Below are 24,218 nucleotides of genomic sequence, written 5' to 3' on the forward strand. Positions count from 1 at the left end.
CTCTGTGATCAAGGCCAGAGGTAATGTACATATACTATGCCTGTTGTGAGTCAGCATGGCCCATGCCAAACCACGGTAACCCTCCAACAGCACTGCTGTGGCCACAGTGGCCCTCGCATCTGCTGACGTCCTGTTCCCCTGTTGGGGCTTTTAGCAGGTCTTACAGGATCTTCTCATGCGCATCCTGTTCCCATGGATCCACAGCGTCTTATTAGCCCGTCCACATGTTCCACCAAACGCCTCTGAACTTCAAACCCCAGCTCACTTAATAGGTCACGCTTCTTTCCTTGGTGTCTGACTATTTTGTCAGTGGCACAGATTGAGTTCTGCAAATGGAATGAAGCCTCCTACAGGAGTGTTTTTTAAACCTATGCCATTTAAATTTACTTTGGGAAGAGCTGTCTGCACCTACAATATGTTCTTTCATATTGTCATGTTCAGTTACTCTGGGCAAAACATGTTAATGTTTAGTTGTCCTGGGATTAGGAAAATAAAACGTAATATGGTCATCTCTTGGCTCTATGAGCCAAACTTGATGAGTATACCTGTGTATATATGTGTATGTGTTTCCTTTTGTCTTTGGATAACCAGCTAATGTTAAGGCAATTCAAGATAAAGATGTATTTTTGAGGAAGCTAAAGAGAGGAAAACTGTAATATCTTTTGTGAGCTACATTTACCCCAAGGCATTTATCATAAAATGCATTTCGTTTCTGATTACATCACTCTGGCAGCTGGTATGAGGAAGAAACCACGTTGGGAAATTGTCAAAAACGATCACAAGTTTATTTGGCTTCTATCAATTTTCTCTTTTTTCTTCTTCTGACCAGAAAACTCTTGTTTCAATTCCATTTGAATGTCAACAATAAAAAAAAAATAGCAAAGCCTTCATGAGCAAATGTTCAAACTTCAGGGGGAAAATAATCAAAGGACCAGTTATTCCTATGTACTTGCCTAAAGATACATAATACTGTTTGATGTGCACATACAATTTAATATAACCTTTTACAAAGCTAAAATGATCAGAGCAAGAAAATTCACCACTTGAAATATTTGGGAAGAAAGTTTTATATTATCCTTTCACTTGAAACTTTTCATAACCACGATATTCCTGGAAAATGTAGAAATAACACTGCTCCCATTTTGGTAGAAATAGATGTTTGGAAATGTCTTCCCAGTGTCTTTCATGTTGTAATAGGAAAGAAAAGGAGACAATCAGAGCTGTTTTTCTGTTTGCTAAAACAGCCTCCTAAATGTAATTTACAGAAAATAAATATGACAAGTCTAGGTCATAAATCATTTCTAATGATCACTCTTATTTTCACAATGAGGGAACGGAGACACAGGTGGGCAACAAGTCATAGATGACCTTGTAAGCCAGTTGCACCAAACGATACGGAATCCCAAAGGCGTCTTCTTCCTGTGCTTCAGCTACTGGCTTGTATGAGCTTTTTATTTTCGTTATGTCTCAGCTATACATTTCTAGAGCATATAATAGCATGCAACCCAGCAGGGTTTGAATGTGATTAGACCCAAGTGAAGCACCATTAAAAACCAGAGACTTATTCGAATGACATGACATTTTGAATGAGTGACGAACCCAGTGTGTTTGGCTTTGTGTGTGTACTTGCTTCCTTGATTCTTAAACCGATTTCTTTTCAGAAGAAAATGTGCTTTTCTGAAACAGCTAATAGGATGCTTCATAGGTCACATGCTATTTTCAGGACCAGAGAAGAGCAGTGTGTGTTATGGATGAAGTGAAAAACATCATTTCTGAGTCTCCCAGCCTCTGTAAGCTCAGGTCAAGTCATTACCTTTGATTTTACTTTTCAGTTGTTATTAAATTTTCTCTCTTTTTTTTCTGTGTTGACTGCCTTGCAGGTTTCTCCACCAATCAACCTTGATTGGGTCACCCACAATCTCTCTTTGAACTTTAAATGTGAAACAGGCTAATCAACCCAAGCCTTCTATTGCCTGTTGGGCTAGAACCTGGTTCTGTGATTTCAACTCACATCAATCATTTTAATGCAATAGATGTTTACGTGATACACAGAACCCCATGCCAGCCATGTTCAGAGTATGTCTTGGTCAAAAGCCCATATATTATATGTCCTCATAATGTAAATGTAAAAGAATGTGTAAGCATGTTTTTGCACACATTTGCTTTCTAGTTTAACATAATTAGTTGAGCTGAAGTGTTTAATGGTTGCACTATTATGGAAACTATTGACTAGACTATCTACAGTGTTAATTCTGACCATGCAATATATATAAAGCTTTCTCATATTACGGCCTGGCTTCATATAATTTATTTTCTTACTGCCAAAACATGGCTTTCACATTTACTATGAAAGACTTTAGGTAAGGAAAGAGAGTGATTGAGTTAATTGTTATATTTACTACGGAGTTGTTACTTCAAACACATTGTGGTAGAGTCGAGCAAAACAGAGTGTCCATATGTGAATAACAGCACTACGATCATGGCATGTTAAGATTAGAATTAGGGGAAGGCAGCTAGCATTTGTTGATGACCTTTTATATTCCATGTGTTTGTAGGTTGCCTCTTTTCTGAGCTCTTCTGTCCAATATTGTCATGTTAGAGACACTGATAGTGGAATAAAGTGCATTAATTCATGCTTTTTTACCTATGAGTCAGGCGTGAAACTCCGGGACTCCAGATACGAGCCTAAGTGCCCGGTTCACTACTGTATTCTGCTTCATGTTATCTCTTTTGAAGAAAAGCCTAGTTGGGTTTCATATTTCAAAACTTTTTCTTGTGAAATCTCTCATCCACTTCATCTCTAGTTGCAAATGCCTCGCTCTGGAAATCACAAACTTTTGTTGTTTGTTTGATGCAAAATAAATCAAAGTGACTTAATTTTGACCACTCACATGAAGACTGAAAACCTTTATAACCATCATGGAAATTACAGAAGGTAAAGGAAAATCTTTTACTTTTATGGGGCTCGCAATTACGTTTTTGCATGTGTTTAGCACATAGAATTCTTCTTGGTAAGTGTAAAATGCTGCATATGTACAGATAACTTGTCAGCTAAAAATGCTTAAGGCTCTAGTCTGCATTCCAACAGGATGTGTGTGAGCAGATGTTTATTTCAACACTTCATCAGTTGAGCCATCACTGTATATTTGGCTACAGAGTAAAAAGATAACAGCTGAAATGGATGAAGGAGTGAACAATGAAAGACACAATGTTACTCAGATTGCTTAAGAAAATATAGGCAAAAAAGTTTATAAGAATGAGTAAAAGAATGATGAATAGTGCCATCTTTTCATATAGGTGTTAACTCTGTGTTCCTCTTTGAAGAGTTGATTCTTTCAAAGACTTCTCTGAAAAGGTGGCATTGATCATCATCCTAAGAGGGACTAGCAGTAAAGAGGACCTAATTTTAGGATTTCAGGAATACCAGGGTACAAAAACTTCCTGGAAAGGAGAGATAGAACTGACTTGCCAGAACAAAAGAAAAATCGACATTTACTCAGCGCCTCTATCTTATTGGTTATATGATAAGTAGTATCATACGTGGCATCTCACTTAATATCTAAAACTTTTTGGATTTTTCTTGTTTTTTTTTCCGTTTTTATGCAAATAATTGAAATTCAGAAAGTTTTGATAACTTACCCAAGTTCAGAAAGCTAATAAGTGTCATACTTAGGACTGAGCTCCAAATGTGTGTATGATTCCTCATTCAGCTGCATCATGCCACCGTCACAAAACATTTTAGAGATGGTCTTATATAACAACAAGAGGCAGGAAACTATCTTCTTAGAGCAACAAGTTAGATGGGAAGTACAGTTGCAAGGAAAAAGCGATAGCTACTGTTACAGTCCAGCGATATTATAAATATGTAACACTGCACGGGCTGACATATCAGAACGGATGCTAACCTCAGACTACTGTAGAGAGGTACCAGAGCCTGCTTGCTAGCTACAGCCCCCTAGCCACATATCAGCCCTGTTAATAGTGCCTTTTAAGTGAATTCCCTCTCTTGACAGAGAGCACACCCTAGAGGCTCAGAATCATGTGCAATTCTCCCTTTCCAGAGCCTCTGATGATAAAATACCAGATGGCTTACATAACCAGATGTTTTCCTCATTGTCCTATTTTTCCTTTCACTGCTACCCGGTATACTTCTTGAATTTGTATTTCTTTATTTATCTCCATAAATATTGGCATTTTCTACACTTCCAGCCTCAGCCATCTTCAGTATTTTACCCAGCCGTTCCCTTTAGAGGGTACTATTCTTTCCTAAGGAAAGGTGATCCTCAACTCTTCCAAGTCTTTGAAATAGGGTCTCACTCTGCTGCCCAGGCTACAGGTCAGAGATGTGATCGTGGATCACTGCCACCTCTGCCTTCTGGCTTCAGGCGATTCCCCTGTCTCAGCCTCCCCAGTAGCTGGGATTACAGGCATGGGCCATCACGCCCAGCTAATTTTTGTATTTTTAGTAGAGACGAGGTTTTGCCATGTTGGCCAGGCTGGTCTTGAACTCCTGGCCTCAAGTGATCCTCTCACCTTGGACTCCCAAAGTGCTGAGATTACAGGCATGAGCCACCAGGCCCGGACACTTCCAAGTCTTTATTTATTAAACTAGTGGTACCCAGAACACACGCCATTGCCCCTGCTTCTCCTCTTGTATCACCCGCTGCTCAGATCTGCTTTTCACATCTCCCTGTCATCAGCAAGTTCTCTTTGGTCACCTTTCTCAAAGTATATACTGAAAGCTCTCCATCATTACTGTCAGAGCTTTGGACAATCTCTTGCTACACTAACATGGATAATTTCAGTAGCCTCCAAACAGATCTTGTTGTCTCTGCTCTTGCACAGCTTAATCCATCTTCCACACAGCTACAGGAGCACTTTCTCCAAAGCACAGAAACTGCTCATCAGATACCCTTCCCACTTGCTAATATGAACCGTAACTGCCTAGAGGTGAGTTTGTTTCAGTCAGCTTTTTTCAATTCACTGGGAGAAAAATTAGCTTTAATACAAAAAGCTGTGCATAATGCTTTAGAATAGGCAAAGAAAGCAGTCTCTTTTAAAAGCATCTGCCAGATAAAATGCACCTTAGCAATGGCATAAAGAAAACATCTTGCCTGTAGAAGAAATTTATGAGGCAAGAAAAAAAAAGATGAAAGGAGGAGCCTATTGCAGAAGTAAATTAGAAATCTAGGTAAAAGAAAAATATCAGGGCAGCACCTCCTAAATTAAACTTAATTGAAAGAGATTAAGCTGAATTAAAATTGATTAGGCCAAGCCTGACATCATTATTAATTTTAATAATAATAATTAATAATATTCATTGAACACCTAGTTGATATAGGGTAAGACACAGTCCCTGCCCCTGAGTTTATAATCCAAATTAGGGCGGGAGAGTGAGTTGGCTGAAAAAGTAAAAGCGAAATATACTTCAAGGAAATGAATTCTAATAGCACTGACTCCATTTGGAGAGTAGTTTAATGTTGTAATGGGAGTAAGTAACCTCACAGAATGTTAGATTCTTTGTAATTATTTAAGGGAGGAATAAGGTTCTGGAACTTTAGCCAATACTGTAGTTACTGGTGAGGTGAAAAAGTGTCAGTCTGGGTGGAAAAGGAAACAAAAAATAAGTGAAAACAGTATGAGATATGGTAAACAAGGAAGAAAACTGCATTATTACTCCATTTAATGGAAAATAAGGGTTCAAAAAACATGTAGTTTCTTGTAGATCTTTGCAGTATCTTAATTTTCTAATCATTAATTCTATCATATAATTATATCTTGATTTTTTATTTTATTTTACTGCTGAAAAAGTCAATAGCTTATTGATTTTAGGTTTTCAAATTAAGTTTATTAATTTATTCTTTCAATAGTTGTTATTTGGAGGCATGATTTAAAAGCAAGTTGAATTATTTTTCTTGTACCTCTTGTAAACACCTTAAAAAGTCTAATTCCAAACAATAGTTCTAAGAATATCTTGAGCAATGACAGCAACTTCAAAATGAATGAGTAGCTTTTTAGAGTGTTACACTGAAAAAACTAAGCTTACTGTGCTTTATTATACAGCCACATTTTCAAAGATAAACATAGACTTCCCAGGGATAGTTTTTCCATTGCTAGTATCTGCCTCCTTCTCTTCAAAGATGCACATTACAACTAGCAAGGGTGAGGACTGTGTAGCTTCGTCTCCTTCCTCTCTCAGACGTATCGTAGAGAAGATGGATCTTTCCTTCTGCCATCTCTGCTAATTGATGATGTTTGAGCTCTTCCTTGGGGAAGACATCAGCAGTTCATTCACTGTGGTTACCAATCATTGAATCAGGTAGAGTATGTTCCCCTCTTATAACGGGAAGCTTTCAGTAAATCAGATATGATGATGGGCATGACTTTGGAGGTATAAAGTGACCAACATCATGGTTCCATAGCAGGTACGCTTTCCTCTCTTCCCAAGAATAAAAGTGTGCTGCCCTACTCTCAGGAGATTCCCTGAAGGACTCAGAAGAAATGGACAGATTTAATCTAGTATAAAAAAGCATGTACCCATTTCCAACAAATATATCACAACTTCTCAGAGTATGGAAATACTGTACATATCAAAAATGTGGTGCACCAATCAAAATTACATAAAATCAGTGACGTAAATCATAAACTTATGACTCTACTTTCCCCAATGGTATAACGATTATAAAATATTTTTAGATTAAAAATAAGTACCAAAAGATAACATAGGAGACTATCTAGGGGACCTCAGATTTGGAAATGACTTTTTAGATGCAATAGCAAAAGCATGCTTCATGGAAGAGAAAATGAAGTTGGACTTTATTGAAATTAAAAACTTCTGTTTCTGAAAGACACTGTTAAGAGAAAGAAAAGATAAGCCACAGGCTGGGAGAGAAAGACAATACTTGAACAACATGTATCTGATAAAGGACTTTGTTTCCAAAATCTACAACCAGCCCTTATAACTGAGCAATAGGAGAAAAACCCAATTAGACATGGGCAAAAAATCTAAACAGACAACTCACCAAAGAAGATAGACAAATGTTAAATACACATATGAAAAGGTGCTCAACACTGTACATTCGTTAGAGATTGCAAATTAAAACCACAGTGAGATACCACTACACTTATTAGAATGGCAAAAAAATCAAAACACTGACAACATCAAATGTGGGTGAGGGTGTGGAGCAACAGGAACTGTCATTCACATCTAGTGGGAAAGCCAAATAGTGAAGCCACTGTCAAAAACAATCTGACAGCTGCTTACAAAGCCAAACATAGTTTTACTATACAACTCAGCAATTGTGCTCTTAGGTATTTACCCAAATGAATTGAAAATGTTATGTCCATAGAAATGCCTACACATAAAAGTTTATAGCAGGTTTATTCATAATTGCCAAAATTTGAAAGCAATCAAGATGTCCTTCAATAGGTGAATAGGTGAATGGATAAACAAACTCTGGTACATCCATGCAATGGAATATTATTCAGAGATAAGAAGAAATGATCTATCAAACCACAAAAAGATACAGAGGAATCTTAATTGTGTGTTACTAAGTTTAAGAAGCCAATGTGGAAAGGCTAAATGCTGTATGATTCCAGGTATATGACATTCCAGAAAAGACAAAGCTGTACAGAGAGTAAAAAGATTGGTGTTTGCCAGGGTTATGGGGGAGAAGAGGGAAATACCTGGGGCACAGGCTATTTTTACGGCAATGACACTGTTCTGTATGATGCTGTAATGGTGGATACAGGATATTTTGCATTTGGCAAAACCCACGGAATTGTACTACTACACAAAGAATAAAACCCAATGCCAACATGGACTTTAGTTAATAATAATATATCGATATAGTTTCCTCAGTTGTAACAAATATACCACACTAATGCAAGATGGGAATAATAGGGAAAAGTGAGGGTATGGGGGAGATGGGGTCTATGGAAATTCTTTGTACTTTACCCTCAATATTTCTGTAACCCTTAAACTATCCTAAAAATTAAAATCCATTAAAAACAAATAGAAAATACACTATCAGCTCCAACACATGGAAAACTCTAGTATTACCATGTCCAATATTTCTGAGAATTCCAAAGCCATCTAAATATCTGGGGTCCTCCTGCACAATAAGTAGATGTAGGGTAGTGACACGTTCCCTAACATATGTTTCTGTAATTTAGTTTGGCGAAGAGCTTGTCTTTGTTTTGCTTTTTTTTTTTTTCAAGAAACAAGTTGTCACTTGATCTTTTGAAGAGGTTCTTTTCAAATGTTCTTACCTACTGACTGTTAAAGTATTCAAGGCAAATGATGTTGCCATATTAATACAATTTATTTTGGTTAAAGCAGTTTGCCTTAAGCTGCTAACGCAGACTCAGTGCTCTGTGCAATTGATGGTTGAATGATCAATAGAACACCTAAGATTCTCATAAAATCCAGCCTCCAACACTGTGACAATGAGCCAGATTAAGAGAAAACTTCAGTTGGCTTTCTGTTGTCTCTCTTACAGACTGGCTTTCCAGGCATTCTAACTGAATTACAATAGACAAAAATTAGTTGACAAAGTCAGCAATGTAGACCATGTAAACCTCATGATTCCTTATAGTGAAATAAACAGTGAGGTAAGTACAGATAAACTTTAACATTTCAGTGAGTTAATAAACGAAAAGCCCTTTATTCATGTGAGAGTATAGTAATTGGTATGTGTTGAGAGAATGGATCCACACAGTCATTCAGGGAACCCAGGCTGATGAAGGTTTTGACATTTTCAATGGGTGGTTTCTATAGCAACACTATGTGTTGTTATCCATCCAAAGGCTGATGAAAGAGAGAGAGAAAAAAAAAAAACAGCACGTGGAAAGTTTCTTGGTCCAGGTGTATATCACTTCTGTCTATACCCCATTGGCCAGAATTATTTGTTCACGTGAACACACATAAGTACATGGGAGGGTGGGAAATATGGAGATTAAGGAAGTAGATGTGTTAAATATATATGATATATAATTATACATATGTATTCCAAGTACATACATCTCATTCATTCTATTCCAGAATTAATAGCTTGTGATGAGAAGACAGGAATGGAATAGAATTGAGGATGAAATAAATAAAATTTAATTAATTAAACAAGAGTAAATCTTTGCATGACAGCATGTCATATGTTAAGGGATCTGATTAACACAACTCTTTGTAGCTGACATAAAACTACAATTTTTTTAAAAAAAGGAAAGCAAGTTAGTAAACCCACTAAAAATGGACAGATTTCTTTCTCAACTTGTTGAGGAGAGACATCATAGGATTCTTTCTATTATTTTAAGTTCCATCAAGTTTTTTCTCTCCCCGGAGAGCTAATTTCTTACTGCACTCTTGAGTCATGACAGATAATTAGGAAATCTGGTCAGGCTTTTGCGGTGCCATATTTCTGCAAGTTTTATATTGTTATAAAATAGCTTCAGGGGAGACACACATACCAAAAAAAAAGGATAATAAGGGTGAGAGTACATTAGCCTAAAGTATAATTTTATTGTTTTCCATCTGTTGTAATTATGAAAATAAACTCATTGTTACTCTGATCAGCAGGATAAGTCATCAGAAAGATGCTTGTGTCTAGCAACATATCTTGTTACATGTTATAAATAAGAACATCTTATCTGTATGGCTTTGTTCCCCCTTAGGAGCAGAGCCATTGCAATCTTCCCACTAGAAGAGTCATTTTTTTCCCCCTCAAACCAACATAGCTCAAGGGAATAGTATTTGTTTCAACCAAATCATTACTGCATATGGGATTTAGATTTGCATTTGCACATATTTCCAAGGTGACTGAAAAAGCGTTATTTTAAGAAAATAACAATTTAAAAATCATAGTTGGAAGGGTATGTTTTCTCTCCACGTATTGGATAAGAATAATATGTGTGCTATTGAGTGTGTAGGAGTACTCAGTGAGCATTCGTCAACTAAGTTTTACAGTGACAAACCAACTGAGTCAAGAAAAATAGGCTCAATTCTTCCTCTCTCGCTCTCTTACTGCCTGAACTATGGAAAGCTTACTCTAAAGCATGCGCTGATTATTTTTAAATAGTAAGGGTGATTTCATTACCTTAAAGAGGACAGGTGATTAACTGCCTTAACTCACTTCTTGTTTTCTCTAACTTAAGGAAGTGACATAACTGGCATTGATGATGGAAAAAATCAAAAGGAAGATTTTTTTCCTACAGCATCAATTTTATATTTTCCTAAAAAATACTGTGAAAGGTCAATGATTACTCATCCATAAATATTGTCTTATATTATATAATGTATTTTTCATTACTGGTAGAAGAAGGAAACCATAGAAACAAAATAAAGTAAATTTTTAGATTTTAATAGGGACCAGTGATTCTCTCAATTCTTAAATATCTCTAGTCATCAGCCATATTTGAGAACCACTGCTCATGGTAACTCATTAATTTTAGAAATACAGGCCAGAGAGTGAAGTCATACAACTAGGGACTGGCAGAGTGAGGACACAGTGAGAAAGTGGGCTTTTTTGGTTTTTGTTACCTCCCTCCATGACAACACACACACACACACACACACACACACACTCTTATAAGAAGAAATGTGAGCGCAGGATCTTGTTGCTATCACTCATGATAATTCTAGTTGACATACAGGAACAAAGAGTGATAGGTTTTCTTCACCTTAATGTGATGTGAAGGCCCTGCAAAGTAGTGAAATATCTTTCCTAATTTAAGGGACACTGAATGGACTCAACCACTAGCAGAAGGACATCCTAGCAGAGTACTGAGAATTTTCTTTTTGGAGTGTCCCAGTCCATCCATGAAGAAGGCTGCTTCAGTATTTTGAGTTTCAGCATTTCTCAGTTTGGGGTTTTTGAGCAAGGGTTGCTACTTACAATTTTCTAAAGACCCTGACCTGAGTTAGATTTCCAGGGGATTGATGATACACTGAGTGGAAGAACCATCAAAAGTCCAATTGATGGCCCCAGGGAGCTGCAAAGAAGGTGCTTCTCGTAGATTTGTTGATTTCAATTTCTTTGAAAGGAATGTGGTCCACTGGACAACTTCTTACTGTTCCTCCTGTGCTCCTGTCCCTAGATCTCCAGAACTCATAGTTTAGTTTTATAATTTTTTGTTGTTGTTTTCTGAGACGGAGTTTCAGTCTTGTTGCCCAGGCTGGAGTGCAATGGCGCGATCTCGGCTCACTGCAACCTCCACCTCCCGGGTTCGAGTGATTCTCCTGCCTCAGCCTCCCAAAGTAGCTGGGATTACAGGCATGCACCACCACGCCCAGCTAATTTTTGTTTGTATTTTTAGTAGAGACGGGGTTTCTCCATGTTGGTCAGGCTGGTCTTGAACTCCCAACTTCAGGTGATCCACCCGCCTTGGCCTCCCAAAGTGCTGGGATTACAGGCGAGAGCCACCGTGCCCAGCCTAAACATGTATTATAATAAATATATAATATTTACAACTTTGTAAACATATGTAAATAGGAGTTGTTTTAGAAAATTGTGGAATTGTTAAAGGAGTCTCCCACCTCAAACCATTTTCCCCAGGGTCTCTCAGAGTAAACAAGGAAATATGAGTTCCTCTTGCTTTGACATCTGGGTGGGGATGAATTAAAGAGCATTCCAATGCATAGTAATTACCTTGTAATCAAAGTAAGTGTAAGGATCAAGGAATTCTGATTGGTGCTAAATCCATTTCATAAAAAATAAGCAATCTCAAGATTTCTCAAAGGAGTGAATGACTGGATAAACAACCAATCGGAGACTGAAGTGAAGTTACAAAGGCCACACGCCTAGGCAAACATCTGATGAACCAAATTACCTCATGAATGGGAAAAAAAGTTAGACGGGACAGAATCCGCTTGCAGTTGGCTAAAAAGTTGGGAATTGTTTGGTGAAGAATAGAAATCACTGGAGGCCTTTTAGTAGGAATATAGCATGGCTAGATTTATGATTTTGGAAGATTTTCTGGCAATGGGAAGTGTTATGCTAACAGAAAATACACAGTGACTTTTAATCATTCTGTCATAATCTCACTGTATTATTCTGTTCTCACATTGCTATAAAGAAATACCTGAGACTGGGTAATTTATAAGAAATGAGGTTTAATTGGCTCACAGTTCTATAGGCTGTACAGGAAGCATGGCATCATCTGCTTCTGGGGAGGCCTCAGGGAGCTTCCAATCACGGTGGAAGGCAAAGGGAGTGTGAGGCGTCTCACACGGTGAGAGCAGGAGCACAGAGGGTAGCAGATGCTACACACTTTTAAACACCCAGATCTCCTGAGAACTCACTCAGCATCGCGAGGACAGTGCCAAGGGGGATGGTGCTAAACCATTCATGAGAAACTGCCCCTGGGATCAAATAACCTCTCACCGAGCCCCACCTCCAGCCTTGGGGATTACATTTCCACATGAGATTTCGGCGGGGACACAGACCTGAACCCTATCACCCACTAAAACCCCTGTGGTTTAAAACTCAAAGGAATGTAAAGGGCAAACATGTTACTGAGTTGCAGCAGCCTAGTGCCTTCGCTTTTAACTAATATACATGCATATTAATGTTTCTCTTTGTGGCTTGTAATTTGCTTTAGGGATGTCTGGCTGCTTCCTCTCTTTACTGTACAAATTGTCACTAGTTCCAGGGTTCTCCTAACCTTCTCTCTTACCTAATATCTCTCTTCCTCTCCTTTCTTCCACTGTTCCCCAGAATACAAAATTACTCATTTGATTTCCTCACCTTTTAAAACAAACCTGCATTGTTGTTTTACTGCTTGATTAAAATACATTAAACTTTGGAAGATGGAGTGGAAAACATAAAATAATTTTCCATGATGAATTTTTTTAAGAGGTGGCATCTCACTCTGTTACCTATGCTGGGGTGCAGTGGCATGATGATGGCTCACTGCAGCCTAGAACTCCTGAGCTCAAGCATCCTCCTGCTTCAGCCTCCTGAGCAGCTGGGACTATAGGTATGCGACACCATGCCCAGCTAATTTGTGTGTGTGTGTGTGTGTGTGTGTGTGTGTGTGTGTAGATGGAGTCTTGCTATGTTGCCCAGGCTGGTCTCAAACTCTTGATCTCAAGTTATCCTCCTGCCTTGGCTTCCCAAAGTGCTGAGATAACAGACACGAGCATCACTCTAGGACTTGTCTCATCTTAATATCGAAAAACAACCGCAGTTGACAACTTTATGCATTTCAAATAGTCTTTAGTCCATCAACAATATTTGATGTATTACAAGTTTGGGAACATATCATGCATAAGACTTGTATCCTGTCTTTTCATCTTAACACACATTAACATGAGTGTTATTCTGGAAATTTTAGTCTACGTGAACTCTCATTGGTTATAGAATCTCCACCAGTGCTGTAATTCTCAAACTGTGGCCTCCTGATGAACAGCGTCAGTAAGATCTGGAAGTTTAGTTGAAATGTGCAGAGTTTAAGAACCACATACCCTGACAACTACTAGAGCAGAATCACTGCTTTTTTTTACTGTACAGCCCCAGTATGGCCTCAGGCAGTATTATCAAAGGACTATATGCTAGACCATTGTAAAGATGGTATGTTTTTAATATTTCTATTGATTTCACCTCCCCTGAGAGGAAGACACTTAGTCAATTAGACAATACCTCACTGCCCTATCTATTTTCTGCTCCCCAGACCCCAAGAACCCATGATAATTATTTTCTTGGTTTTAGCAGACTCCTAAGATACAATTGACGAAAACTATATAACTGGTTTTATATTTTTTAGTTTTGTTATAATAAAAAATATAATTTTTCATCTTTTAGTCCTCATGGACATTTGAATAAGCATGTTTAGGAAAAGTCCTGAGATCTCATTCTGCAGCAGTGATTCTTTCCAGAACTGCGAAGTTTGGTTGTGCAGGTTGTGAACTGCAGAACCTCCAGGAGTGCCATTGACTTAGACTGCAGTGTAAATGATGCCTCTTAAAATTATGTAACACAGGAGTCCTGGCTCCTATGTTTAGCCAACAAAGATAGGTGGTAGCAAGAAATATGGGTAGATTTTGACTAATTTCCTAAAGAAGCTAGGGAGGTAGTATTATTGATTATCTTCATTTAAAACTAAGATGCTTAAATAAGGTGATTTTTAAAATACAGATTTCTTAAACTTACTTAAACATAGATTCATTATGAAAATGGCTGGCATTTTATTTGATATAACTTCCACAGGAGTATAATTGTTGAATGAACTGAGTTAATGGACGATCACTTGAATATTTTAGGAGAAACCACTTAAAATAAATATTTTCTTTAGAAATTAGCCTGAAATATTTTGTTTTCTAAGTCTTCTTATTGAAAATTAGGTAACTTCAGAAATGTATGCTGAATAAACTGGCTAGTGTTATACTCCTCTGTGTGTTTGTGTATGTTTATGTAATGTATTCCAAATGTTTATATGTAATAGCAGATAACCAATGCTTCCATGAGGCAATTTCCAGGCATGTTCTATATTCATTTCAAACAACCTTTATCCCATTAACAATATTTAATTATACTGATATTGCAAAGCAACTTGATGATTGTCTTATATAACAATACAATTTTCCTTCAGTAGTATCCATTTTTCCCCTTAAAGACCAGTGTGATACGACTAAGTGGTATCCTTTATGAACTAATGAGTCAAGTTGACAGATTGTAAAATGAATTGTGTCAGCCAATCTTGACTGGAAATATCTTTCACATTCACTTTATGAGTTTAGACAGTCTAGTCTTCAGAATAATGCCAATGCTGAAATAAAATCACCTAAAGTAATAGGTTAAGGTGAGGAGTCTTTCTGATATCAAAATTTCCATGTAGAGCTAGTGACTTTGTATATTTTCACAGATGATTATTGTTTGAGCATAAAGTTTTTCCATAAGGACTCAATTGTGAAACAAAAAGAAATGAAAATGAAAAAAATATTTGTGATTTTTTTATATATACATATATAGAGTGAACATATATATTTCACTTCTTACAGTAGATACACATATGTATACTGTGTTTCTAGCTCTGGGTTTGGTCTTCAGGCAAAACTGAGGGCTAATTTATTTTCATTTATTTGTACACTTTCTCTTTTCCACAAATGATTTGTGGAGGTTCACAAAATTGAATACAATACACTGGCAAACACAGACTAAACCAAATAAATATAAACTGGAGGTCAGCGTTGCAGGCTTTGGGCAAGATGCCAGAATTAATCTTCTTAAGACATATTTGGACAATTTTGAGCAACCATTAAACAAGATGTCAAGGCTGAATCTATTGTGACATCATTATAGGTTAACCCTAACATATTTTAGTGTTGTTAGTTACATGTTATTAAAGCATGGCCACAAAGACTCTAGTGGAATTTCTTGGCTAACTCAATAGATGGTAGGGTCTTGGTAGTGGAGGTAGTTTTGGTTTATTTTTAATTAATGGTATTCTTTTGCTACATAGATCTTGTGCATAGTAAAAAGAAACAATGACCGCTCAGATGGTGAGCAGTGAGACAGGTTAGCAGTTTATATCTAAGACTGGCCATAAGATGAAAGGTCATTCACCACAGGGTGAAAGGTAATTAGTAAGGAGGAGTGATTTCTAGTCCCTGGAATGGAAATGCTGAGATATTGTTCCTCAATATTTTGGAAAGGTGCTTGTTATTAGGTAATAAAGTGACTCAACTCTGCCTAACTTTTGTGACACAACAGCTAGATAAAATTTGACTAGCTTCAAGGAGGCTTTAAGCTTTTGCTATATATTATTTCGTTCTGTTTTTTAAATTGATGTATAATAATTTTAATAGTTATGACGTGGATAAGAATGCTTCAATATGTAGAATGTATAGTGAACAGATCAGATCAGGATACCATATCCATTGTCTCAAACATTGGTCATTTCTTTGCGTTGCTATACTTTTGAAGTCAGTACATCACTATCTCTCTTATGTGCAATCACCATTCACTCAAATGTCCAACCTCAGGAACACATTCAACTTTGACAGCTCGTTCTTCCACTCACACAACTTCAGCAACTACTCCTAGCAATTCTACCTTAGAAGCGTCTTCCTATTCATTAGAAGACAAATCTATCATCCAGTCTCATTGAATTACAGCTTACTAATCACAGTTCTACAAAACAGGTAGGAAAGCAAACAGCTGCTATATATACATGACCCCTGCCTTGTGTTTGTCTTATTTTTTAAATTTTATTATTATTATACTTTAAGTTTTAGGGTACATGTGCACAATGTGCAGGTTTGTTACATATGTATACACGTGCCATGTTGGTGTGCTGCACCCATTAACTGGTCATTTAGCATTAGGTATATCTCCTAATGCTATCCCTCCCCACTCCCCCCACCCCACAACAGTCCCCGGTGTGTGATGTTCCCCTTCCTGTGTCCGTGTGTTCTCCTTGTTCAATTCCCACCTATGAGTGAGAACATGCGGTGTTTGGTTTTTTGTCCTTGCGATAGTTTGCTGAGAATGATGGTTTCCAGCTTCATCCATGTCCCTACAAAGGACATGAACTCATCCTTTTTTATGGCTGCATAGTATTCCATGGTGTATATGTGCCACATTTTCTTAATTCAGCCTATCATTGTTGGACATTTGGGTTGGTTCCAAGTCTTTGCTGCTGTGAATAGTGCTGCAATAAACATACGTATGCATGTGTCTTTATAGCAGCATGATTTATAATCCTTTGGGTATACACCCAGTGATGGGATGGCTGGGTCAAATGGTATTTCTAGGTCTAAATCCCTGAGGAATCGCCACACTGACTTCCACAATGGTTGAACTAGTTTACAGTCCCACCAACAGTGTAAAAGTGTTCCTATTTCTCCACATCCTCTCCAGCACCTGTTGTTTCCTGACTTTCTAATGATTGCCATTCTAACTGGTGTGAGATGGTATCTCATTTTGGTTTTGATTTGCATTTCTCTGATGGCCAGTGATGATGAGCATTTTTTCATGTGTCTTTTGGCTGCATAAATGTCTTCTTTTGAGAAGTGTCTGTTCATAGCCTTCTCCCACTTTTTGATGGGGTTGTTTGTTTTTTTCCTTGTAAATTTGTTTGAGTTCATTGTAGCTTCTGCATATTAGCCCTTTGTCAGATGAGTAGGTTGCAAAAATTTTCTCCTATTCTGTATGTTGCCTGTTCACTCTGATGGTAGTTTCTTTTGCTGTGAAGAAGCTCTTTAGTTTAATTAGATCCCATTTGTCAATTTTGGCTTTTGTTGCCATTGCTTTTGGTGTTTTAGACATGAAGTCCTTGCCATGCCTATGTCCTGAATGGTAATGCCTAGGTTTTCTTCTAGGGTTTTTATGGTTTTAGGTCTAACATGTAAGTCTTTAATCCATCTTGAATTAATTTTTGTATTAGGTGTAAGGAAGGGATCCAGTTTCAGCTTTCTACATATGGCTAGCCAGTTTTCCCAGCACCATTTATTAAATAGGGAATCCTTTCCCTATTGCTTGTTTTTGTCAGGTTTGTCAAAGATCAGGTAGTTGTAGATATGCAGCACTATTTCTGAGGGCTCTGTTCTGTTTCATTGATCTATATCTCTGTTTTGGTACCAGTACCATGTTGTTTTGGTTACTGTAGCCTTGCAGTATGGTTTGAAGTCAGGTAGTGTAATGCCTCCATCTTTGTTCTTTTGGCTTAGGATTGACTTGGCAATGCAGGCTGTTTTTTGGTTCCATATGAACTTTAAAGTAGTTTTGTCCAATTCTGTGAAGAAAGTCATTGGTAGCTTGATGGGGATGGCATTGAATCTATAAATTACCCTGGGCAGTATGGCCACTTTCACGATATTGATTCTTCCTACCCATGAGCATGGAATGTTCTTCCATTTGTTTGTATCCTCTTTTATTTCATTGAGCAGTGGTTTGTAGTTCTCCTTGAAGAGGTCCTTCATGTCCCTTGTAAGTTGGATTCCTAGGTATTTTATTCTCTTTGAAGCAATTGTGAATGGGAGTTCACTCATGATTTGGCTCTCTGTTTGTCTGTTATTGGTGTATAAGAATGCCTGTGATTTTTGTACATTGATTCTGTATCCTGAGACTTTGCTGAAGTTGCTTATCAGCTTAAGGAGATTTTGGGCTGAGATGATGGGGTTTTCTAGATATACAATCATGTCATCTGCAAACAGGGACAATTTGACTTCCTCTTTTCCTAATTGAATGCCCTTTATTTCTTTCTCCTGCCTGATTGCCCTGGCCAGAACTTCCAACACTATGTTGAATAGGAGAGGTGAGAGAGGGCATCCCTGTCTTGTGCCAGTTTTCAAAGGGAATGCTTCTAGTTTTACTCCATTCAGTATGATATTGGCTGTGAGTTTGTCATAGATAGCTCTTATTATTTTGAGATACGTCCCATGAATACCTAATTTATTGAGAGCTTTTAGCATGAAGGGTTGTTGAATTTTGTCAAAGGCCTTTTCTGCATCTGTTGAGATAATCATGTGGTTTTTGTCTTTGTTTCTGTTTATATGCTGGATTGCGTTTATTGATTTTTGTATGTTGAATCAGCCTTGCATCCCAGGGATGAAGCCCACTTGATCATGGTGGATAAGCTTTTTGATATGCTGCTGGATTCGATTTGAGAGTATTTTATTGAGGATTTTTGCATTGGTGTTCATCAAGGATATTGGTCTAAAATTCTCTTTTTTGGTTGTGTCCCTACTAGGCTTTGGTATCAGGATGATGCTGGCCTCATAAAATGAGTTAGGGAGGATTCCCTCTTTTTCTGTTGATTGGAATAGTTTCAGAAGGAATGGTACCAGCTCCTCCTTGTACCTCTGGTAGAATTCAGCTAGGAATCCATCTGGTCCTGGACTTTTTTTGGTTGGTAAGCTATTAATTATTGCCTCAATTTCAGAGCCTGTTATTGGTCTATTCAGGGATTCAACTTCTTCCTGGTTTAGTCTTGGGAGGGTGTATGTGTCGAGGAAATTTATCCATTTCTTCTAGATTTTCTAGTTTATTTGCCTAGAGCGGTTTATAGTATTCTCTGATGGTAGTTTGTATTTCTGTGGGATCAGTGGTGATATCCCTTTTGTCATTTTTTATTGCGTCTATTTGATTCTTCTGTCTTTTCTTCTTTATTAGTCTTGCTAGCGGTCTATCAATTTTGTTGATCCTTTCAAAAAACCAGCTCCTGGATTCATTAATTTTTTGAAGGGTTTTTTGCGTGTCTATTTCCTTCAGTTCCGCTCTGGTCTTAGTTATTTCTTGCCTTCTGCTAGCTTTTGAATGTGTTTGCTCTTGCTTCTCTAGTTCTTTTAATTGTGATGTTAGGGTGTCAATTTTTGATCTTTCCTGCTTTCTCTTGTGGGCATTTAGTGCTATAAATTTCCCTCTACACACTGCTTTGAATGTGTCCCAGAGATTCTGGTATGTTGTGTCTTTGTTCTTGTTGGTTTCAAAGAACATCTTTATTTCTGCCTTCATTTTGTTATGTACCCAGTAGTCATTCAGGAGCAGGTTGTTCAGTTTCCAGGTAGTTGAGCGGTTTTGAGTGAGTTTCTTAATCCTGAGTTCTAGTTTGTTTGCATTGTGGTCTGAGAGACAGTTTACATTTGCTGAGGAGTGCTTTACTTCCAACTATGTGGTCAATTTTGGAATAGGTGTGGTGTGGTGCTGAAAATAGTGTATATTCTCTTGATTTGGGGTGGAGTGTTCTGTAGATGTCTATTAGGTCCACTTGGTGCAGAGCTGAGTTCAATTCCTGGATATCCTTGTTAACTTTCTGTCTCATTGATCTGTCTAATGTTGACAGTGGGGTGTGAAGGTCTCCCATTATTATTGTGTGGGAGTCTAAGTCTCTTTGTAAGTTACTAAGGACTTGCTTTATGAATCTGGGTGCTCCTGTAATGGGTGCATATGTATTTAGGATAGTTAGCGCTTCTTGTTGAATTGATCCCTTTACCATTATGTAATGGCCTTCTTTGTCTCTTTTGATCTTTGTTGGTTTAAAGTCTGTTTTATCTGAGACTAGGATTGCAACCCCTGCCTTTTTTTGTTTACCATTTGCTTGGTAGATCTTCCTCCATCAGGCCCTTTATTTTGAGCCTATGTGTGTCTCTGCACGTGAGATGGGCTTCCTGAATACAGCACACTGATGGGTCTTGACTCTTTATCCAATTTGCCAGTCTATGTCTTTTAATGGAGCATTTAGCCCATTTACATTTAAGGTTAATATTGTTATGTGTGAATACGATCCTATCATTATGATGTTAGTTGGTTATTTTGCTCGTTAGTTGATGCAGTTTCTTCCTAGCCTTGATGGTCTTTACAATTTGGCATGCTTTTGCAGTGGCTGGTATTGGTCGTTCCTTTCCATGTTTAGTGCTTCCTTCAGGAGCTCTTTTAGGGCAGGCCTGGTGGTGACAAAATCTCTCAGCATTTGCTTGTCTGTAAAGTATTTTATTTCTCCTTCACTTACGAAGTTTAGATTGGCTGGATATGAAATTCTGGGTTGAAAATTCTTTTCTTTAAGAATGTTGAATATTGGCCTCCACTCTCTTCTGGCTTGTAGAGTTTCTGCCGAGAGATCAGCTATTAGTCTGATAGGCTTCTCTTTGTGGCTATCCCGACCTTTCTCTCTGGCTGCCCTTAACATTTTTTCCTTCATTTCAACTTTGGTGAATCTGACAATTATGTGTCTTGGAGTTGCTCTTCTCAAGGAGTATCTTTGTGGCGTTCTCTGTATTTCCTGAATCGGAATGTTGGCCTGCCTTGCTAGATTGGGGAAGTTCCCCTGGATAATATCCTGCGGAGTGTTTTCCAACTTGGTTCCATTCTCCCCGTCACTTTCAGGTACACAAATCAGACGCAGATTTGGTCTTTTCACATAGTCCCATATTTCTTGGAGGCTTTGTTCATTTCTTTTTATTCTTTTTTCTCTAAACTTCTCACTTCATTTCATTCCTTTCGTCTTCCATCACTGATACCCTTTCTTCCAGTTGATCGCATCAGCTACTGAGGCTTGTGCATTCGTCACATAGTTCTCATGCTGTGGTATTCATCTAAATTTTTTTCAAGGTTTTTAACTTCTTTGTGATTGGTTCAAACTTCCTCCTTCAGCTCGGAGTAGTTTGATCTTCTGAAGCCTTCTCTCAACTCATCAAAGTCATTCTCCGTCCAGCTTTGTTCCTTGCTGGTGAGGAGCTGTGTTCCTTTGGAGGAGGAGAGGCGCTCTGACTTTTATAGTTTGTGGTTTTTCTGCTCTGTTTTTTCCCCATCTTTGTGGTTTTATCTACCTTTGGTCTTTGATGATGGTGATGTACAGATGGGTTTTTGGTGTGGATATCCTTTCTGTTTGTTAGTTTTCCTTCTAACAATCAGGACCCTCAGCTGCAGGTCTGTTGGTGTTTGCTGGAGGTCCACTCCAGACCCTGTTTTCCTGGGTATCAGCAGTGGTGGCTGCAGAGCAGTGGATATTGGTGAACCACAAATGCTGCTGACTGATCATTCCTCTGGAAGAGGAGTACCCAGCCATGTGAGGTGTCAGTCCACCCCTACTGGGGGATGCCTCCCAGTTAGACTACTTGGGGCTCAGGGATCCACTTGAGGAGGCAGTCTGCCCATTCTCAGATCTCAAGTTGCGTGCTGGGAGAACCACTACTCTCTTCAAAGCTGTCAGACAGGGACGTTTAAGTCTGCAGAGGTTACTGCTGCCTTTTGTTTGTCTGTGCCCTGCCCCCAGAGGTGGAGCCTACAGAGGCAGGCAGGCCTCCTTGAGCTGTGGTGGGCTCCACCAAGTTTGAGCTTCCTGGCTGCTTTGTTTACCTATTCAAGCCTCGGCAATGGCGGGCGCCCCTCCCACAGCCTCGCTGCCGCCTTGCAGTTTGATCTCAGACTGCTGTGCTAGCAATGAGCGAGGCTCTGTGGGCGTAGGACCCTCCAAGCCATGTGCGGGATATAATCTCCTGGTGTGCCATTCCTTAAGCCTGTTGGAAAAGCGCAGTATTAGGGTGGGAGTGACCTGATTTTCCAGGTGCCGTCTGTCACCGCTTTCTTTGACTAGGAAAGGGAATTCCCTGACCCCTTGCACTTCCCAGGTGAGGTGATGCCTCACCCTGCTTTGGCTCACACACGGTGCGCTGCACCCACTGCCCTACACCCACTGTCTGGCACTCCCCAGTGAGATGAACCTGGTACCTCAGTTGGAAATGCAGAAATCACCCAACTTCCGCATCGCTCACACTGGAAGCTGTAGACTGGAGCTGTTCCTATTTGGCCATCTTGTTTGTCTTTCAAAATCCAGGGCATAACTCTGCATCAGTAGATCTTCAAGCACTATCATTAATTTTTTTTTTTTTTTTGTATAGACAGAGTCTCACTATGTTACACAAGGTGGTCTTGAACTCCCAGCCTCAAGCAATCCTCTCTTGCCTCAGCTTCCCAAAGTGCTGGGATTACAGGTGTGAGCCACTACACCTGGCCCAATCTTCAAGCACCATGAATAGTTAGGTTAGGCAAGCAACATATGAAGCAGTGAGTGTTTTCATTTGTTTCTGTTTTATTGTTTAATGAATACCTTGGGTAGGAGATTCAGGGCTTGTATGGGGATTTTTGCATATATTTATATGAAATCCATCTTCACTCCACCAACGCATCTTCCAAGTTGCTTTCCAAAATAACAGTGTTTTTATTCATTTCTCCCACCCCACCTTCATCTGCCTTTAAAGCTCCTTGTGGATGGCAAATCAGATGCACTGTTATTCCCTAGAGTCTTGTGTTTTTGGCTCTTCACAGCCGCCAACTATGTTCACTGTGGCCCTCGGCAGTAATATCTGGAAAAACTCTCATGTCTAGAGATCTTTTAAAAGTGCGGGAAAGTGGAATGGAGGCTTCTCAATTCTCTGCTGGTGTCATGGGTCTCTGACAATAAAGGGAAAAACTGAACCCACAGGAATTCTTCCACTGATGACTGGAAAATGCCACAGGTCTCTTTTCTTGCAACATTTTATTACTCAAACCCATGCTGTTTTTTTACCAAACTAGGAGAAAATGAAGCTCCTAGAAGTTATGTTCCGTAAAATAATAAAATAGAACTGTGGTTTACATGTTTTACAGTTATAACCATACGGGTTGGGCATGGTGCCTCACACCTGTAAACTCGGCAGTTTGGGAAGCCTAGGAAGGAAGATCTCTTGAGGCCAGGATTTTGAGACCAGCCTGGAAAACATAGTGAGACCCCATCTCTGAAAAATAATACATGCATTAAACCATAGGAAGAGAGGTGGCAATTAGTGTAGACACAACAGTCCTAGTACCTGGTAAGGTCACAGGTAGACAGTAACCCAAGGCACCTGCATAAACCTTATGTGAATCAGGCATATTTAATCTAATCCACCAGTCTAGGGAGCATCCACAACATCTGAGTTAATGACCACCTTACCAAAGACAGCACATAATATTTTCAAGCACTTTAACATCTCAGATAATCAATCCATAAAAAGTAGATCCATATTAAGTATGTGAGCTCTTGTTTGCTCCTGCTCTATCTCCCTTTGATATGGTTTGGGTGTGTCCCCACACAAATCTCATCTTGAATTGTATTTCACATAAACCCCATGCGTCATGGGAGGGACCCTGTGGGACGTAATCGAATCATGGGGGTTGTTACTGCCATGCTGCTGTTCTGGTGATAGTGATTGAATTCTCACAAGGTCTGATGGTTTTATAAGGGGCTTTCCCCACTTTCGCTGGCACTTCTTCTTCCTGCCACCATGTGAAGAAGGATGTGTTTGCTTCCCCTTCTGCGATGATTGTAAGTTTCCTGAGGCCTCCCCAGCCATGCTCAGCTGTGAGTCAATTAAGGCTCTTTCTTTTATAAATTACCCTCTTCAGTATGTCTTTATTAGCAGCATGAGAATGGACTAATATACCCTTTCATTCTTCTATTTTTGTTATGTTTTATATATATATAACATATTTGCTATTTATATATGTTCATATACACAAGCATAAACAATTTATAGCAAATACAGGGACTAAATAAAAATATATCACAGTAAGGATGTAGACATCTGGAGTCATAGCTTTGATAATTATGATCACCTTGTTTATTTGAGAATCATGTACATTCATTTTGTAGGTTATAAAATAAAACTAATAGTTTTACCCAGAAGTTCCGATAAGAAGGCTGGCACTGCTCTTATAATCCTTGACATCCATGTTAAGCCCAGCAAATGCACAAAAGTAATAAATAATATT

General features: G+C 38.6%; 1 long non-coding RNA gene across 1 annotated transcript; it reads left to right on the top strand.

The window, feature by feature from the left end:
* The first annotated feature begins 5,571 nt into the window (after positions 1-5,571).
* On the top strand, positions 5,572-10,358 carry LOC109028535 (uncharacterized). Its single transcript, XR_002007546.4, has 4 exons — positions 5,572-5,648; positions 6,141-6,319; positions 8,502-8,613; positions 10,147-10,358. It is a non-coding gene; the product is annotated as an uncharacterized lncRNA (long non-coding RNA).
* Positions 10,359-24,218: the final 13,860 nt, after the last annotated feature.

This window comes from Gorilla gorilla, chromosome 8 (assembly GCF_029281585.2).
Source record: "Gorilla gorilla gorilla isolate KB3781 chromosome 8, NHGRI_mGorGor1-v2.1_pri, whole genome shotgun sequence".
In the NCBI taxonomy this organism is placed as follows: Eukaryota; Metazoa; Chordata; class Mammalia; order Primates; family Hominidae; genus Gorilla; species Gorilla gorilla.